Source organism: Narcine bancroftii, chromosome 2 (genome assembly GCF_036971445.1).
Source record: "Narcine bancroftii isolate sNarBan1 chromosome 2, sNarBan1.hap1, whole genome shotgun sequence".
Lineage (NCBI taxonomy): Eukaryota > Metazoa > Chordata > Chondrichthyes > Torpediniformes > Narcinidae > Narcine > Narcine bancroftii.
In genome coordinates this window covers 282,510,683-282,528,623 of record NC_091470.1, presented here as the reverse complement: position 1 = coordinate 282,528,623, position 17,941 = coordinate 282,510,683, and the positions used below count along the sequence as shown (strand labels likewise).

General features: G+C 42.0%; 2 protein-coding genes across 2 annotated transcripts in view; one reads left to right on the top strand and one right to left on the bottom strand.

Moving 5' to 3' along the window:
* LOC138755349 (serine incorporator 1-like) overlaps positions 1-17,941 on the bottom strand; it is a 217,079-nt gene that overhangs the window by 113,351 nt on the left and 85,787 nt on the right. The gene's annotated exons all lie outside the window — the stretch shown is intronic.
* pkia (cAMP-dependent protein kinase inhibitor alpha) overlaps positions 4,118-17,941 on the top strand; it is a 73,916-nt gene continuing 60,092 nt past the window's right edge. The window contains exon 1 of the mRNA XM_069921162.1: positions 4,118-4,195. The gene's annotated coding sequence lies outside the window, so the exon portion shown is untranslated. The remainder of the gene's footprint in view (positions 4,196-17,941) is intronic.

Here is a 17,941-nt window from a genome sequence, read left to right as displayed (position 1 = left end):
CTGCAAAAATGGCTCACTGAGCCAAACAGAAGTGTGCAATGCACACAAGGAAAAGGAAAACACCGACGGGAGGGGGGTCCAACTGAGAAGTGAACTTACACAGCACGACTAGCTGAGAGATGCCCGACAGCAGGGCTCTCAGCTGGAAGAAAAACAGCAACAGGAAGCCCAACAGATAACTAGCCCAGAAGAAGAGGACAACAACAAGAAGCCATGGAAAAAAAAACACCCAACAAACTGAGGCACAGCTCAACAAGAAAGTCAGAAGAGACACAGATACAAGGAAGAGAAGTAGAAGACACAAACCCAAGATCAGACACAGAAGAAGAAGAAGAAGAAGACCAAGCTCTGCACAGAGAAATAGAAGGTAAAATAGATGGACAGTACATAGATTAAAAAAAAATTCAAGAACAAATTAAAGCATTATAAGAATGGTTGACATTAGAATTTAGTGAAATGAAAAGTACAGAAGAAAATGTGAAAATAGAGCTGGTCATAACAGAAATAAGAAAATGATTAGAAAATGTGGAAGAATGAGAAATGGCTGTAGAAATGGAAGTGAATGACTTAAGAAGAAAATTGGAAGGAAGTGACAAAAAAGTTAAAGGGTCACAGAAGTTGTTAGCTCAGAAGATGGATATAATGGAAAACTATAGTAGGCAAAACAATATAAAGATAGTGGGCCTAAAGGAAGATGAAGAAGGCAAAAATATGAAAGAATTTATAAAAGAATGGATCCTAAAAGTCCTGGGAATGCCAGAAATACAGGAAGGAATGGAAATAGAAAGGGGACACAGAACACTAGCCCTGAAACCACAGTCACAACAAAAACCAAGATCAGTTTTAGTAGAATTTTTGAGACACACGACAAGAGAAAATATATTGGAGAAGGCAATGAATAAAATTAGAGAAGACAAAAAACCACTGGAGTACAAGGGTCAAAATTATTTTTTTTTAACCCAGACATAAGTTTTGAACTCCTAAAGAAGAGGAAGGAGTTTAACACAGCAAAATCGATCCTATGGAAAAACGGCTATTAATTTATATTAAGATATCCAGCTGTGCTTAAAATAGTTATCCCAGGGGAGCAAAACAGACTGTTCTCGAATCCGGAGAAAGCACGAAAATTTGCAGAACGCCTACAGGACAGAAAGAGAGTTGAAGAGATGTAACAAGAACGAAGAATGACGACAAACTACATATAAAGATCTAAAAATAATGTATAGGTAAGAACGAAAGAAGGAAAAGAAAAGGGAAGTAAGGGAGAGGGGGAAAAAAGGAGGAGGGAAAGAAAAGAGGGTGAGCTTTGTTTTAATGTGAAGATAAAAGTTTTTTCTGGAGGGGGTTGGGTGGGAGAGAATAACGGTCACTGCGAAATCAGTTGACACTTGCGAACGGCAATCTGAATGGAGAAGGGAGTTGTGGTTGCCCGGTAAAGGAAGGCTTTAAGTTTCCTAATGTTATCAGGAAAGGGCATGCTAACAAATTGGGGGGAAGGAGGGAGAGAATGTGCCGCAGGATGTAATTGAGTCAGCCCACAGTGCTGATTAAAACAGAAATATGATGGAATGTATCTTCTGAGAATGATGGTGGATTGGAAGATGTTCTAACTATTTGGATTGGGATAGTGGAAGAACAGAAAGAATTTAGAACTTTAAAGGCAAGAGTGCAGGTGGAAAATTCTTTAGAATGAATATATTGGTTTTGGTTTACATTCATTAGTTTGCATACAAGAGTGAAATGTTAGCTACACAAATGGTTCAACCATGGCTGGAGTTTAACTTGCAGCTCCAGTCACAATTGTACAATGAATATTTGAATCCCCAAAGATTAACTGGGAATGATTCCATGATTATGCTTGTCACTATGTTTAAAATGATGCAACATTAGGCCCTTTCAGGTGGATCCACCACCTTGAGGCCGGCAACAAGAGTGGATTTAAAACAGCGAACACACCTTTCAGGTGGCAGCCCTAAAAGCCTGTTGCAGCGTTAACTAGTCCCCCTGAAAGGGCCCATTCATATCCAGAGGTGCCTCATAGAATCTCCATATCTGATCGAGGTGGGGCAAATGGTGCTGCAGTGCCACCTGTCATAAATATATGGCATAGCAATAGCCATCTTCCCTACCCATAATTCCCCATGCAGGTGGAACAGCTTTGTTTCCTACAAGTCGCGTTTTGAGCCGCAGAGAGCGGCCCTGGTGCAGGATCAGCTAGCCAGACTGTCACAGTCTGTACAGCTGCCCCTGCCCCGACAGGCAGGATGGGGGGGGCTGTCAGGCAACAGGGAGTTGGGTTGCAGGCTGATGGAGTCATCAGCCCACCCCCCAGGCAACCGCTTGCAGTGGCTGCACATTCAGGTGCGTTGGTGTAGCATGGCGCTCCGTTGGTTATCCCTCCTGGAGAGCAGTTGGCATCAGCGCCTCAGAGGTACTTCTGTCACATTGTGAGTATGTCTTTAGCTGCGAGGGGGGAGATTATGTGGCTTCACAAGGAGGTGTTTTGGCCACCTGAAAGGGCCTATTATAGCAAAGTAAAATGAAACATTCAAAAATGAATTTGAAAGTGATAAACGTTGAGTACAGTTTAATTCAATACAATTATTTCCATCAATTACATTTAACACTGCAAAACTGCATAAAATGAAATTGGATTTATTGGTTTTCGATGTGAAAAAATAGGAATTCTTTTATATTCTACTTGGTCATTTTCTAAAGTTAGAACCTTTTGTGTGGATTTAAGAAAGTTTATAGAACAAATTTATTTTTATTGAGGAACATAGAAGAACAAGACCTAAATTAAAATAGCATTAGCGATGGCAAGGAAATGCATTGGATATCAGATGCACATTTAGGTATGGAAAGATGGACTACGCAAATTCAAAGTTTCAAAATTTTGTGTGAGCCGATCCTCTGGGCAATCCAGAATAGTATTACTTTCTCTTTCTCTTTTTCTTTTTTCTATATTTATTTTCTATATAACTATACATTATATCCATTTCTATTACTATGTGATTTTTACTGGGTGGGGTATACATGGGAGGGGAAGGAGGGTAAAATTTACCATGTAATCACTATAATTTTTAATCTAATAAAATTTTGCTTATGTAAAAATATAGTAATTACAATTACATGGATGGAAAATTTTAAATAAAATATTCAAAAAAAGTTCTTTAAGAATTCAGATCAGAAGTGGGAATATCTAATGGTGGTTTTCAAAATTATGGAAGGCACTGAAATATTATTTTTTGTGTTTAATGAATGTATAACCAAGGCATAGACTGAAGATTATTACTAGAGAATTTAATACAAAAAAAATCTGCATTTTCCAGAATTCAAGCAACTGGCAGCCTCAAGCAACTGGTTTAAAAAAAAACAAAAGTTTAAAATCGGCGCCCCCCCCCCCCCACCCCCTGCCCTTAGTGGTCAGTTTGCTAATCACACAGCATGCAGTCTCAAGAAACAGGAAAATTCACTTATCTGGCATCTACCAATTCCCCATAGGTGCCAGATACAGATGGTTTTATTGTATATTGAACGTATCATAAGAGAGAATATAATTTAGGAAGATTTTGAAGGGAAAAGAAAATTGGAGCATTAAAGTGAGGCAATGTGATTGAGAGAGTTTTAATTAAATCCTTTCATTCTGTACTATTATTTCCATAATTTTAGGAGAATGACCACAAAGGAAAATGTCAAAAAAGTTTCCAGATATCAGGGGAAAATATCCTCTACTGCACACATGTCAAACTCTGGCCCGTGGGCCAAATTATATTTGGCCTGCAAGATCATATCAAAAATGTATTAGAGGTGGCCCGCTGGCCGCCGTGCCAGTATAGCGCATGCACAGTAACCGCTGTGTCCCAGGGTGAGAGAGAGAGAGAGAGAGAGAGAGAGAAAAATCCTGGTCCTTGAAAAGTAGTGGTGGGTGGTTTTATAAACACGCTGTCGTGTCACCCCGCCCACCCCCCCACCGCAGCGCGGCCTGGCCGGTGTCAGGGAAAGCCAAGGCCGCTTCCCAGCGCCTGGAACCCCAGTGGCACAGCGTTTCTTGGAGCTGCAGATGGAGTCGGGACGCCGGAGGGAAGATTGGGGCTCCCCGCCAGGTGATGGGGGCACCGGCCGCCCTGCGCCTTCCCACCGGACCAGCAGCGGGTGCCCGGAGTACACGTGGAGAGCGAGGCTGGTCGGGCAGGTAGGGTGGAACCCCCCGCCAAACTCGGGAGCGGCGTGGGCTGGATCGGGATTAGCCGCGCTCACCTGCTCCTCCACCGCTGACCGGGATCCCAGCGCGGTCCTGAGCGCGGAGACTGCCCTGGAAAGGTCCTGGGACACCGGCACGGAAAGAAAAGGGGGTCCGTGAGAAACTCAGCAGGTCAAGGGGGGTCCGGGAGAAACTCAGCAGGTCAAAGGGGGATCCGGGAGAAACTCAGCAGGTCAAAGGGAGATCCAGGAGAAACTCAGCAGGTCAAAGGGGAGTCCGAGAGAAACTCAGCAGGTCAAGGGGGAGGGGTCCGGGAGAAACTTAGAAGGTCAAGGGGAGGGGGTCTGGGAGAAACTCAGCAGGTCATAGGGGGATCCGGGAGAAACTCAGCAGGTCAAGGGAGGTCCGGGAGAAACTCAGCAGGTCAAGGGGGGTCCGGGAGAAACTCAGCAGGTCAAAAGGGGATCCGGGAGAAACTCAGCAGGTCAAAGGGGGATCCGGGAGAAACTCAGCAGGTCAAGGGAGGTCCGGGAGAAACTCAGCAGGTCAAGGGAGGTCCGGGAGAAACTCAGCAGGTCAAGGGAGGTCCGGGAGAAACTCAGCAGGTCAAGGGGGGTCCGGCAGAAACTCAGCAGGTCAAGGGGGGTCCGGCAGAAACTCAGCAGGTCAAGGGGGGTCCAGGAGAAACTCAGCAGGTCAAGGGGGGTCCGGCAGAAACTCAGGGGGGGCCTGACCTCGCCAGGACTGTTGCCCACTCCCCCTCCCTGCCGCAGGCCGACCCGCGACTCACGGTGACGGGGCCGCTGATCCGCCGAGATGCCACCCTGCAGCGAGAGCCGATGCCCCCGCACTGTCGTTGTCCAACCCGATCGCCCGCAAACCCCGCCCTCCCGCACACAGGCCTGAGTAAGGATTATGAACTTTAATCTCAGGATAAAACGATCTTCCAATAGTTTCATGTCACAGTGATAAATATATTCCTGGTTAAAAAATTGTCCTGCACCTGGATACAAGCTCATTAGGCATAAAACTTGAAAAGTGTGTAAATCAAATGATATCTGTACCAATGGAAAAAGGGCATGGCAAATAACCCTGCTAGAGTTCATGCCCACAATCACTCACCCATTTGATTGTTTCAGGAATCATGTTATTCTCCCACATCCTCAATAGCCCTCAGATTTTACTATTCGACAGCACACTAGCAACATTTGACAAATCCTCTTTAGAGAAATATTATTTATTGAATATTTTATTTCTCATTTGTTAATGCTTCTGGAAAGAGTTTATCCAAAACTATTATTAAACATTTATTTTAATAAGAAAAAGTTTAACATTACATATGTTGAAAGAAGAGAAAACATGCAGATGTTGTTGAAAATTTTCAATAAATATTTAGTTCGGCCCTCGACTTAGTCCAAGTTTTTAATTTTGGCCCTCCGTGAATTTGAGTTTGACACCCCTGCTCTACTGTATTTCAGTGTTTTAAGGAGAAGAGGAAATCTTAATTCTACCACTAAATTTATTATTCCTTAACAGTGATTCATTATTTTGTTTACCACCATAGATACTTATAATGGAACCAGCTGACTACAGACTTTTCAATTAGATAAAAGGATCTTTCAGGCCTTGATCAATATATATTTTATGTCATACAATACTGCTGTGTGAAGATTGTTTCTGCTACATGAATTCTATTTATCCTGCTGTGTTAATATGAAGGAGTTAGTTCATTATCCCATCATCCCATGATGATGACAACATGATTCAAAAATCCTTGCAATTGTCAAAGAAAAGTCATACCCTTATAAATTGATGAAACATTCTGGCAGAGTAAAATGAAACATTTAGAATTGAGATTTAAAAGTATTAATTTTTCCTGCACTCCTGTACTCTTGTTCTCTCATATTATTTCTGCTCACTGACATCATTTCTGGTGAACTCAGCAAAAAAAAGCAACATGTTATGCCTTGACAATAATTTGTGCTGCATGGTGTTTACCATGGTAAAATTTTGAGGTTAGTGTTTGCAGCAAAATAGGTTGTCAATAACTGTGACTATCAGAATTATGCACTTAATTAAACTAATCAAAACAGGAGACAGGAGGTGAGAATTTATTTTCATGTAAATGTTTATGAGACTGTTGAATATCTTTTCATGTGTGTGAGTGTGTATAATTACATAGTGTTAATCAAGAAAAATTGCACTTACAGGCTAATTCAAAAATAAAACTGCATATAAAAACATGGCTGACATTCATTCAATCATACCAGATATTAATCTGTAATGGTGGTGCAGTGAAATATGTCCCTGGTCAGTAATGAAAAACATTGTTTGGAAGTAACAGTACATTTAGTTCTATGAACTTCACTGACATACGTGATCGTGGAATTTTAAGATTCTATTTATTGTCATGCAAGACAACAAAGAGAGTCCCTTCAGTATCATTATCCATTGATTCCACCACCTTCTCCAATGCAACCGTCTCCTGTGCCTCCATAACATCCAAGTCACACAGCTGAGGCATCCAAGTCATAACTCTGAACCCCCAATTGATTAGGATGGTGTCCGTTCTGGAACCTTTCAGGACACCTTCTCACCATGAGCACCTCCTCAAATCCCAACCCTGATTCTTGGTTCCCAGAAGATGGTCAGTAGCAGCCTGTAGCTTGGTGTGAGAGCTTGGGCTGCCATTTCAAGCTCGAACCTGGTTTGCAGTGGTGCCTTACTTTTTGGGGTCCACTCCAAGGCTTCTTCTTGGTAGAGGAGTCTTTGGGGCCCTGAATCAATCCACTTTTAACTCTGATCTTCTTCCTTCTATATTTCCCAATAAAAATAAGTCTGGATTTTGTGGAAATACAATGTCAATAATTTCTTCTAAAATATTTCCTAAGACAACCCAAAAAGACCTTACTTTAGAACATGACCAGGTAGAGTGTTTTTTTTGAAAAGAATCCTTATCTCTTCATCACACCTAAAACATTTATCTGATAAATCTGATTTCATTTTATTCAATTTTTGCAGTGTTAAATATAATTGATGTAAATAATTATTGAACTAATCTATACCTTACAATTATAATGTTTGTCATACAGTCATGATACAGATCTGACCATCTTTTCTCATCAATTGTAATATTTAAGTTTGCCTCCCATTTCTGTCTATAGATTTATGAACTCCATTTAATAGTGCCTGGTTATAATAAAAGGTACATTGCAAAATAAATTTTCTAGTATTACCTCATAATAAAAACTTCCCAACTCACTACAAGCAGATAAGAACATTTGAACCTAATTTTTCACGCAAGTATCCTCCTCAATTGAAGATAACAAAAAAGTGTATTCCAAGTTATTCCATATTTATTTCTTAATTGTTGAAATGACCTCAATTGACTTTGTTCATAACAATCTCCTATATTTTTAATGCCTTTATAGAACCAAAGATTCAAACATTTATCTTTAGTAAAATGAATAAGATTATTTTGCATCAAAGATGTCTTCAGTGATATACTTTCTTTTGTTTCAATTTCATTATTTATCTTGTTCCAGATAGTAACCAAATGTTACAACAATGATATTTCTTTCACACTGATTATTAATTTTGAATCCCATTTGTATATGAATTCCTCTGATAATCCTCTTCAACTTTTTTAAGCGATGGTAAGTAATTCAGTTTATCTAAATTGTTTAAATTGTTTAAATTATCTATCCGGATCCCTAAATATTTAATCGCCTCATTTAGCCATTTAAATTGAGTATTTGTTTGATAAAGACTATAATCTCCTTGTGTAAGAAGCATAACTGCACTTTTATCCCAATTTATTTTATAACCTGAGATCTTCCCATATTCTTCCAGATTTAGATATGATTTGTGTAAAGAAATCTCTTGTTCTATCGGATATATTAAAACATCATCCTCAAATAAACTAATTTTATATTCTTCCTGACCAACCTTAAACCCCCTAATTTCTAAATCACTCCTAATTACCTCTGTTAGTGGCTCTATAGCTAAATGAACAGAGCTGGGACAGCCATGTCTACTAGATATTGACAATTGAAATGGAGCAGCTATTTGTCCATTAGTTACAATTTTCACTTTAGGATTATTGTATAATGCCTTTATCCAATTTATAAAAGTTTGGCCAAACCTGAATTTATCTAGCACTTTAATCTATTAAAGGATTTTTCTGCATCTAGGACCACTGCTACACTCAAATCTTTCCTTTTTATGCTGCGTTTATTGATACTAATGAACCTAACCACATTGACGGCTGACTGTCTCACTTTTACAAATCCTGTCTGATCCATGTTTATTAATTTAGGCAATAATTTAGTAACTCTATTTGACAATATTTTAGCCAGTATTTTATAGTCTGCATTTAATAATGAGATAGGTCTATACGGAGAAGGTTTTAAAGGATCTCTACCTTGGTATCACAGTGATTATTGCTGTTAACTATATTCTTTCTTTGGCTTGGCTTCGCGGACGAAGATTTATGGAGGGGGTAAATGTCCACGTCAGCTGCAAGCTCGTTTGTGGCTGACAAGTCCGATGCGGGACAGGCAGACACAGTTGCAGGGGAAAATTGGTTGGTTGGGGTTGGGTGTTGGGTTTTTCCTCCTTTGCCTTTTATCAGTGACGTGGGCTCTGCGGTCTTCTTCAAAGGAGGTTGCTGCCCGCCGAACTGTGAGGCGCCAAGATGCACGTTTGAGGCGATATCAGCCCACTGGCGGTGATCAATGTGGCAGGCACCAAGAGATTTCTTTAGACAGTCCTTGTACCTTTTCTTTGGTGCACCTCTGTCACGGTGGCCAGTGGAGAGCTCGCCATATAACACGATCTTGGGAAGGCGATGGTCCTCCATTCTGGAGACGTGACCCCCAGCAGCGTGGACTCGATGCTGTCGACCTCTGCCATCTTGAGTACTTCGACGTTAGGGATGAAAGCGCTCCAATGGATGTTGAGGATGGAGCGGAGACAACGCTGGTGGAAGCGTTCTAGGAGCCGTAGGTGATGCCGGTAGAGGACCCATGATTCGGAGCCGAACAGGAGTGTGGGTATGACAACGGCTCTGTATACGCTTATCTTTGTGAGGTTTTTCAGTTGGTTGTTTTTCCAGACTCTTTTGTGTAGTCTTCCAAAGGTGCTATTTGCCTTGGCGAATCTGTTGTCTATCTCGTTGTCGATTCTTGCATCTGATGAAATGGTGCAGCCGAGATAGGTAAACTGGTTGACCGTTTTGAGTTTTGTGTGCCCGATGAAGATGTGGGGGGGGGGCTGGTAGTCATGGTGGGGAGCTGGCTGATGGAGGACCTCAGTTTTCTTCAGGCTGACTTCCAGGCCAAACATTTTGGCAGTTTCCGCAAAACAGGACGTCAAGCGCTGAAGAGCTGGCTCTGAATGGGCAACTAAAGCGGCATCGTCTGCAAAGAGTAGTTCACGGACAAGTTTCTCTTGTGTCTTGGTGTGAGCTTGCAGGCGCCTCAGATTGAAGAGACTGCCATCCGTGCGGTACCGGATGTAAACAGCGTCTTCATTGTTGAGGTCTTTCATGGCTTGGTTCAGCATCATGCTGAAGAAGATTGAAAAGAGGGTTGGTGCGAGAACACAGCCTTGCTTCATGCCATTGTTAATGGAGAAGGGTTCAGAGAGCTCATTGCTGTATCTGACCCGACCTTGTTGGTTTTTGTGCAGTTGGATAACCATGTTGAGGAACTTTGGGGGGCATCCGATGCGCTCTAGTATTTGCCAAAGCCCTTTCCTGCTCACAGTGTCGAAGGCTTTGGTGAGGTCAACAAAGGTGATATAGAGTCCTTTGTTTTGTTCACTGCACTTTTCTTGGAGCTATATAACTTGTAACTATATATAGATAAAATGAACCCTCCCAAATAGGTGTTGTAATAATAAAGTCTAACACCACCTCCCTCTTTTTTATGGGCCATGACCAAAGACACAACTACCCACATGATCTGATAGAAGCCAGAAACTCATACCCTCCCAACCCCCCTGATCCATTTAAATGCTTTAAATCTTACTTAAAAGTTTAAATAAGAAAACCCATAGACTAAACAAAGAGAATAGAAATAAAAGAAAAATTATTAATATACAATATCTTGAATTATACCTCCTTATAAAAACTATCAAAGGAATTCAGTCCATCAAAGAAACAGAAACATCAACAATTCTTCTTATTCATCACTCCTTCTGAACAATTGGGAGATTTTGTGCAAAACCTTCAGCTTCAGCAAAGCTTGAAAAGAATTTGCTTTCTTCCGGGTTGCTGGGTGGCGCAGAACAAACCGACATCCTTTCTCCTATAAAATCTTCCTAACTGGATTGAATTCCCTTCCTTCTTTTTAATAAATCTGCACTTACATCAGAATAAAATAAAACTTTAGCTCCTTCATACTCAAGTGGGCCTTTTCTGCTACCAAAGAAAGAATCTTTCTTTATCTTGGTACTGAAGAAATTTAATTAATACAGATCATGGATTTTGAGTTTGAGGCAGTTTTGCTCTAAGAGCTCTGTGCTCTTTAAATCTCTAAAGAATAGTCAAAATGTTCATCCCCCAACATTTCAGAAAACCATTCCAAAAGAAAACCAATTAGGTCTTGTTTTTCTACACCTTCTTTAAGCCCCACTATCTTTTTTTTTATTTTTTTACATTTTTCATACTATAAACCATACTGACCAAAATACATACAGACATTTTTCTCTTAAATATATAGACGTCCTGCTTTGCGGAAACTGCCAAAATGTTTGGCCTGGAAGTCAGCCTGAAGAAAACTGAGGTCCTCCATCAGCCAGCTCCCCACCATGACTACCAGCCCCCCCACATCTCCATCGGGCACACAAAACTCAAAACGGTCAACCAGTTTACCTATCTCGGCTGCACCATTTCATCAGATGCAAGGATCGACAATGAGATAGACAACAGACTCGCCAAGGCAAATAGCGCCTTTGGAAGACTACACAAAAGAGTCTGGAAAAACAACCAACTGAAAAACCTCACAAAGATAAGCGTATACAGAGCCGTTGTCATACCCACACTCCTGTTCGGCTCCGAATCATGGGTCCTCTACCGGCACCACCTACGGCTCCTAGAACGCTTCCACCAGCGTTGTCTCCGCTCCATCCTCAACATCCATTGGAGCGCTCACACCCCTAACGTCGAGGTACTCGAGATGGCAGAGGTCGACAGCATCGAGTCCACGCTGCTGAAGATCCAGCTGCGCTGGATGGGTCACGTCTCCAGAATGGAGGACCATCGCCTTCCCAAGATCGTATTATATGGCGAGCTCTCCACTGGCCACCGTGACAGAGGTGCACCAAAGAAAAGGTACAAGGACTGCCTAAAGAAATCTCTTGGTGCCTGCCACATTGACCACCGCCAGTGGGCTGATAACGCCTCAAACCGTGCATCTTGGCGCCTCACAGTTTGGCGGGCAGCAGCCTCCTTTGAAGAAGACCGCAGAGCCCACCTCACTGACAAAAGGCAAAGGAGGAAAAACCCAACACCCAACCCCAACCAACCAATTTTCCCTTGCAACCGCTGCAATCGTGTCTGCCTGTCCCGCATCGGACTGGTCAGCCACAAACGAGCCTGCAGCTGACGTGGACTTTTTACCCCCTCCATAAATCTTCGTCCGCGAAGCCAAGCCAAAGAAGAGAAGATATAGTGTCATTTTCTCCCATTTCCCCCCCTCCCTCCCTCTCCCCCTTCCCATTTATTCAAAGTTCAATCTATGATACATTAAACCCGTTAAACAATGTCGTCACTTAATAAAACTAAACAAGAAATTTTTGTCTTTTACTTTTATATGTTGTTTTCCACCTTTTGCTGTAACTTCTTATTCTCCATAGTTAAAACAGTAGTATCTTCCACTATAGTTACTGTCTTCTACATGTTGCATATATTCTTGCATTGTTTTCATTGAGCCTTCTAGTTTTTTCTTCATTTTGTTAACAGCCTCCAAAATTTTATTTCTCCTTTTACATTTGACAGAAATTCAATATTAGATGTATCTTTGACCTTCGTTTTAATTCTACTTTTTACAGTTTTAGCTTTTCTCTTTACCTCTTCTTCCTCTGGCTGCTCTCCTTCTTGGTCCTCATCCTCTTTGCAGCTAGATTCCTGTGAGCCTGAGTCTTCTTCCTCTGACTGTATCACTGAGGGCCCCTGTTGTTTGCGCATGTGCACATCACTTCTGGGTTCTTCTTGGATGCCATCTCTCCAACGTCAAAACAAGGCCCTTTGAGTGGCTCGCTCACCTGGGAAGCAGCTCGCGTGTTATCTCCCCACTTCTCACCAGCAGTAGGCCTCAAGTCTCTTCTTGTCTTCTCATCGCATCTGGCTCCATGTAAGGCTGCAGCAGTTTTTTTTTTGGAGACATGTTTATGTGTTTTATATGTATTTCAATAACTTTTGATTGATTAAAACATAACTTAACTGTTTTAACAGTCTTTCCAGGAAGGTTAGGTTCCACGTCCTAATCTAGACCATCACGTGACATTCCCCAGCCCAATGCCACCATCTTGATCAGAGAAGTTGGGTCCAGTTCAATCAATAAAGCCTATTGCATCATCTACTTAATTTGTGCATTCATTAGGTTTGCTCTAATATTTTCAGTTATTTTTAAAATCTGTTAATTGTGGTGCGTGCTGTAGATCATCTGTTCCCTTTATTTACATTTTGTTGCTATGCTACAATGGAGCTTAAAGGATTGTTATTAAAAACAAATATTCAGTTAGAGAAATATTCCACACATGACTAAAGAAATATGCCATATTTTTATCAGAATCTATTGGTGATGTATGAAACAATAAAAAAGCAACTGATTCATATCTGACATTTTAAAGTGATAATGTACAATATCTGTCGAGTGTTCAACGTTGACATCCTTAAATGAATTTTCTCTACCAGCTTTCTTTGAATTATTGTTTGTAATGTAGGTTAGCATTTGATTTCCTCCCCCCCACCACAGTATTTAATGATCTATGGTGCGTTATTTGCCAGGCTTAAAAAGGATGGATGGTTAAAATATAAGCCACATGATACCTTTTTTAAACAGTGCACCAAAGTGCACTCCACATTATTTTAAATAAATGTATTTGCCAGATGTCCTTGCCCCAGGTAACCAAATACTGACTCAGATCTTGGAACTGATAACATGAGATACCTACAGTGAAATTTCACCATGATACCATGGTGAAATTTTCACATAATTGCATATTCAACATCTAATGATATGTTTCCAGGGGAAACTTAACATGCCTCAAAAAGGGGTTCAGAAAATAAGCTAGTTTTATTCTACATGCTTTGTTGCTGGTCAAATTCCAAAGATCCCACCATTGGTTGCCACCACCTCCAAGCCCCTCTGATTTTACATGGTTCCCCAAGGGTTTGAAATGTAACAGTTGCACAGCATGGAACAGGTTCTTTGGCCCAACTCTATGCTAATCACATTTGTCTGCTTTTGGCTCATATCCTTCCATCCTTTCCCTATCAACTTGCCTATCTGAATAACTTTTTAAAAAAAAATATATATATAATTACACCTGCCTCTATCACCTCCCCTGGCAGGTTATTTCATATACCCAATATCCCTATATGGAGGGGGGGGGGGGGTGGGGGTGGAAACTGGCTCCTCAGAATGCCTTTAAATCTTTCCCCTCTCACCTTGAACCTATAATCTCTGGGAAAAGGTCTGTGACGATCAACACTATCTATGCCCATCAGGTCACCCTCATCCTCTTTTGCTCCAGAGAAATCAGTCCCATCTTATTCAATTGCTCCTTGTAACTTGAACCCTCCAGTCCAGATAATGTTGCTGTAGGGTTAGTGTAACACTATTACAATGCTAGTGACCCAAGTTCAAATCTGGCACTGACTGTAAGGAGTTTGTGTGTTCTCCCCATGCCCGTGAGGTGCTGCAGTTTCCTTTCACCCTCTAAAATGTATGGCTTTTTGGACAAAGGTTAGTGTAATTGGGTTGCACATGTTTAAATGGCCAGAATCGGCTTCTACCAAGCTGTAAATAATTTTTAAAATTTAAATACAAATCTTTCTGGCACCCAATGTAGTTTAATGACATCCTTAACATAGCATAGCAACCAAAACTACACATAGTATTCCAAAGCAGCCAAGCCAAACCCCCAACCTTTTGTATAACTGTAACTTCATGTCCCAGCTCAGGTACTCAGTGATAAAGGCAAGCTTACCATGCACGTACTTCACACCTTGAACTATGCATTTGTATCCCTGAGACATTGTTCAATAACACTCTCCACATCCTTCTCATTCATTATACATGCCCTGGCCTGTTTTAATTTTCCAGAATGTGTCAATTAGTACTGTTTAAGTTAAATTACATCAGCTATCTCCTTGCCCAGTTTGCCAGTTGATTTAGATCATGTTATAATTTTAGATAGCCTTCTCTATTGTCCAGTATAACACTAATTTTGGTGCCATCTTCAAAATAGCTAATCATTCTGCCTCTTCCAAATCATGTGTGATGAACAATAAGGAACCCAGCATTGATGTCAATGTCACACCACTGGTTACTGACTCGTCTACCACCCTCTTCCTATCACCAAGGCAATTGTGTATCTATTTGCAATCTCACACTGGATCCCATATATTTTAACCTTCCGTACCAGCCTACCATACAGGACTTGCTAAAGTCCATGTAGAAATTGTCTACCGTCTGAGTAAAATTGCAGAAATGCTGGCAAGTCCCACAGCTTCTTTATGAGATAAAGATGTATTGCTGACATTTTGGACCTAAGCCCTTCTTCAATGGATGAGTGAAAAACAGCCAGGTGTCTGTATTAAAAGACTGGTGAAAAGGGAAGAATGGCAGAGGGAGGAGTACAGATCAATACACAAAAGGTGTTAATTGGATATGATAAGAGGACAAGAATGAGGAAAGGTGAGGATTGATTGGGGGAGAGGTGTTGGTTTTGGCTCTGTGAAAGGAGAGAGAGTGAAAGTGAAGAGAGAGCCAGACAGACAGCTAGAGGAAAGGAGACAGGGAAGGGTGGGTGGGGGCTAACAGAAACCAGAGAAGTCAATGTTAATGCCATCCAGTTGAAGGGTGTTCAGATGGAATATGAGGTATTGGTCCTCCAATTTGCGAGTGATTCAAGTCTGGCAGTGCACAAGACCATGGACAGATATGAAGTCTAGGGAATGGAGTGGAAATAGAAATAGTTTGTCATTGGGAGAATCCCGCTATTGCAGCAGAGCTGAGGCGCTTAACAAACCGATTTCCCAGTCTGTGCCCAGTCTTTCCAATATGGAGGAGACCACATTGGGAGCACCAGATGCAGTAGATGAACCCTGCAGATTCGCAAGTGAAGTGTTGCTTCACTTGCAAGGATTGTTTGGTGCCACGAATGGTGGTGAGGGAAGAGATGTGGGTGCAGGTGGAGTAACTCTTTCAGTCACAGTGATAGGTACCAAGGGGGTGAACATTGGGAAGTTTGGAGTGGCTAAGGAAATTGTGGAGGGAGTGGTACCTGTGGAAGGAAGAGAGAGGAATATGGGTCTGGTGGTGGGATCATGTAATGGGTGGTAGAAATGGCGGGGGATGATATGTTAGACGCAAGGACGAGGGGAATCCTGATTTGTGGATAAGAGCTGAGTTGAGGTGATAGAGGGGAAGCTGCATTTTTTGAAGAAGAATTGCATCTTGGATGATCTCATCCTGGGAGCACATGTGGCAAAGATGGAAGAATTGAGAGAAAGGAGTGGCATCCTTACAGGGGCAGGGTGTGAAGAGGTGTACTCAAGATATCTCATGTCAAGTCAATTCTTTTGTCATCTGATTACACAAGTACAAACCAACGAAATAACTTTCTTTGATCCTTGTTGAAAACATGCAGATACGCAACCAGATATAACACACATACAAACTATATATATGTACTGTAAGGCAAGTTGTCATATCTACACATAATTAAATATTGTTTTGTGAATATGAGAGTGTCAGATAGTGTGACCATTTCCTTTGGTCGGTTAGCATTCTCACTGCCCATGGGAAGAAGCTGTTCCTCAGCCTGGTGGTGCTGGCTCTGATACTCCTGTATCTCTTTCCTGATGGTAGCAGCTGAAAGATGCTGTGTGTGGGGAGGAAGGGGTCCTCAATGATTTTGTATTCCCTCTTCAGACAATGACCCCAGTAGATCACATTGATATGGGGGAGCGGGAGACCCCAGTGATTCTCTCTGCCACTTTTTGGTCCTGTGGATTGACTTCCGAACCATTTCTCTGCAGCAACTGTACCACACTGTGATGCCGCCGACCAGGGCACTCTTGATGGAGCTCCTGTAAAAGGTTGACATGCTGGGGGCAGTAGCCTTGCCCACTTCAGTCTTCACAGGAAGTGCAGTTACTGTTGTGCCTTCCTGACAAGATGATGAATGCCCTGATAGTTCTCCAGTTAAGTGAACTCCAAGCAACTTGGTGCTCTCTACTCTTGCCACTACAGAGTTATTGTTGTGTAGTGGAGGGTGGCTGTCCCTGGTCTTCCAGAAGTCCATGAATATCTCCTTCATCATGTCCTCATTGAGACTCTGGATCTTTCTCTCACACCATATCATGAGATTTTCCATCTCTTCTCGGTAGTCGGGCTCATCGTTGTTGATGAGATAAACCACTGTTGTGCCATCTGATACTGTTGGAGCTGGATCTGGTGATGCAGTTGTGGGTCAGTAGCATGAACAGGAGTGGGCTGTTCACATCCCTGAGGTGTACTTGTTCTCAGAATGATGGTACTCGACATTCTACTACTGTGGTCTCTCCATTAGGATGTTTAGAATCCAGTTTCAGAGAGGCGTATTGAGTCCCAGCAACAACAGCTTCTCCACCAGCCTCTTAGGAATAATTGCATTAAACGCTGAGCTGAAATTGCTGAACAGCAGCCTGGCACATGAGGCACCATTCTCCATGTGGGTCAGAATGGAGTGAAGGAGTAAGGCTAGAGCATCATCTGTGGAGCGGTTTCTTCTATAGGCATATTGAAATGTCTGCATGTCTGGGAGATGTACTCTTATGAATTTCATCACCAGACACTCGAAACATTTTATAATGGTGGAGCTCAGTGCCACAGGGCGGTAGTCATTGAGACCTGTCATTTTGCCCTTTTGGGTACTGGGATGATGGTGGGTGTCTTGAATCCTGTGGGAACAATGGACTGCTGCAGTGAGATGTTGAAAATGTCAGTGAAGATCTCCATCAATTGGTCTGCGCAGTCCTTCAGTACCTGTCTCGGTATGTTGTTTGGTTCTGTCTCCTTGTGTGGGTTCACCTTGAATAATGTTCTCCTCACCTCGTCTGTGGCCATGCAGGGAGCCTGTTTATCAGGGGACAAGGAGCAGAGGGAGTTGTTCGTAGAAGATGTCTGTTGATAATTTATTGACCGAGATGGAAATGGAGAGATCAAGAAAAGGGAGAGCATTGCTGAACATGGACAAAGTGAATTTAAGTCAGGGTGGAAATTGGTTCAAACCTGAAATGTTGGTCTTGTATCTTGAGGCCCAAAACATGGGTGATACATCTTGATCTCCTGTAGATGCTGCATAACCTGCTGACTTCCTCCAGCATTTCTCTGCTTTTGCTACCATCACAGTATCTGCAGACTTTTGTATTTCACCCCATTGTCCTCTGCCCTGCCCTGTCAATCCTCTTGGTCTTTTTTGCGAAAAACAATCAAACTTGTGAGTCACCTTCAATGAGCA